Source organism: Halichoerus grypus, chromosome 10 (genome assembly GCF_964656455.1).
Source record: "Halichoerus grypus chromosome 10, mHalGry1.hap1.1, whole genome shotgun sequence".
In the NCBI taxonomy this organism is placed as follows: Eukaryota; Metazoa; Chordata; class Mammalia; order Carnivora; family Phocidae; genus Halichoerus; species Halichoerus grypus.
The window spans coordinates 86021635-86024498 of NC_135721.1; positions in this window are offsets into that span (position 1 = coordinate 86021635).

The window sequence follows — 2864 nt, forward strand, 5'->3', positions numbered from 1 at the left end:
CCATGTGAGCATGCATATTCCTAAATACTCAGTTCAGTTTCACCTGCTCTGGAACTTCTTTTGCTCAGCATTATGTTTGTGAAGTTCATCCATGTTTTGTCTTCAGCTACAAGTTTGTTCATTTTCAATGATGTATATTATGCCACTATGTGAATATACACTGATTATCCATTTTACTGATGGTGGCAATGTGGGTTATTTTACTGTTCAATATTCATAATGCTGTTAAAAACATTCTTGTATATACATATATAAGAATAGCAATTGTAAAATAGAACCATAAAGTTCCACAAAAAATAAGTTGACTTTTATCACAATTGCTTGGCATCCTAGATCAGTTTGGAAACAGTGACATATTTATGAAATTGGGCCTTACAATTCACAAGCTTGATCTAGCCCTTCATTCATTTAGGTCTTCTTTGATGGCTTTTCGTAAGATTTTATAGCTTTTTTTGTGTAGAGGTCTTGGACATCTTTCATTAGATGTATTTTTTGGGTATAATCATCATTTTAATTTTCTCATGATCTGTTGTTGGCAAATAAAATTGCAATTTATTTATGAATATTTTGTATATTATATAAATACACTGTATATTCATATATTTGTATGTTTTGTTTATTTTATTTTATTTATTTATTTGAGAGAAAATGAGAGAGGGAATGAGCACAAGTGGAGGGGGGGAAGAGGGGGAAGGGCAGAGGGACAAGTGGATTCCTCCCCACTGAGCATGGAGCCTGACATGGGGCTGGATCCCAGGACCCTGAAATCATGATCCGTGCTGAAGGCGAACGCTTAACCGCCTGAGCCACCCAGGCGCCCCTATTTGTATGTTTTATAGACTAAATGTTTATGTTCCCCTCAAACTCATGTGTTGAAGCCCTAACCTCCAATGTGTTGGTATTTGGAGGTGAAAACTTTGGGAGATAATTAGATTTAGATGAAGTCACGAGGGTGGGACCTTCGTGATGAGGTTAGTGCCCTTATAAGAAGAGCACTAAGAGGACAAGATTTCTCTCCCTTTCCCTCCTTCTCTCCTTCCTCTCTTTCTCTCTCTCTCTGTCTCTCAGTCTCTGTTCCTGTCTCTGTCTCTGTGTCTCTGTGTTTCTGTGAGCTCTATTTCTATGTCTCTGTCTCTCTTTCTCTGTATTGTTCCATCTCTCCCTGTCTCCCTGTCTCTCTCTCTCTCTCTGTCTCTCTCTCTCATTCTGTCTCTCTGAGCTCACACGCCAAAGAAAGAAAGGCCATGTGAACACAGGCAGAAGGTGGCTGTATACAAGTCAGGAAGAGAGCCTTTGCCAAGAACCAAGTCTCCTGGCACTTTGATCTTGAACGTCCCAGCCTCTAGAACTGTGAGAAATAAATGTCTGTTGTTTAATACCACCCTGTGGTATTTTGTTATAGCAGCTAGATTGACTCAGTTACACTGGTCAGCCTTCTTGGTGAACTTATTAAGTATAATTTATCTACAGATTCTTCTAAATTCCCTACATATGTAATCATACTTATTTTGTATCATTGTGGCTTTTTTTAATGATTCCTTTCCAATTATTAGACTTATTTATTTTTCTTACGTGATTCTACTATTTGAGTACATCAAGTAAAAACTGAATGGAAATAGTGACAGCAAAACTCTTTTATTTTCTGATCTCAAAGAGAAAGCTTTCACATTTCATCCTAAATATGGTGTTTGCTGTAGGCTTTTTATAGATCCTTTTCAAGTTAAGGAAGTTTTATTCTATTGCCAGTTTGCTGAGTTTTCCTAAAATTATAAATGCATGTCAAATTTTATTTTAAAATGTCTGCATCTCTGCAGATGATCATATGATTTTTCTCCTTTATGCTGTTAATATGATGAATTACATTGATTGATTTTCAAATAGTAAATCAACTTCACATTCCTGTAACATACCCAATTTGTCATAATGGATTATCTCTTTTATAATTTGCAGGATTAGATTTGATATTATTCTGTTTAGAAGTTTTACATCTCTGAGTAAGAAAGACCTGTAATTTTCTTTTTTCATAGTGTCCTTGCCAAGTTTGATATCAAGGTTACACTGGCATCTTGAAATTAGCCCTGGAGTGTTCTCTCTTTTTTCCTCTATTCTCTGTAAGAATGTGTGAAATATTGGTAATATTTATTTCTCAAATGCTTGGTAAAATGCACTTTTTTTTTTTTTAAGTAGGCTCCACACCCACCCAGTGTGGAGCCCAACATGGGGCTTAAACTCACGACCCTGAAATCAAGACCAAAGCTGATGACAAGAGTCTGATGCTTAACCAACTGTGTCATCCAGGCACCACAGTAAAATGCATTCTTAAGCCATTTGGACCTGGAGTTTTATTTATGTGAAGGTTTATAATTACTCTTCAAATTCTTTTAAAGTGAAAGAATTATTAGGGTTTTAAATTTCTGCTTTAGTCATTTTGGTAACTTGTGCTTTCCTACAAATTTAACCGCTTCATGAAAACTTTCAAATTTATTGAAATAAATTTTTTTATGATATTCTGCTCTGATATTTTTAATGATAATAGGATTTTTACTGGAGGATCCTTTGGCATTCCTGTGTTTGTTAATTGTGACTTCCCACTTTGTTTCTAGATCTGCTTCACAGATGTTTTTAAAGTTCTAAACCCTTTTCAATTAACTATTATGATATATTACTACTTCAATTAATTATGAATTATCCTATTTTTGCTTTCTTCTTTATATTTTCAGCTTGTTTCTTTCTCCCACTTTGAGTTTAATTTGTTATTCTTTTTCAAATGTGTGGCTTCAAAGTTTAGTTTGTGTATTTTTCAACTCTCTTCTTCTCTAACTGCTATAAATTTCAAAGTGTGGCTTTAGTTATATCCCACAAGC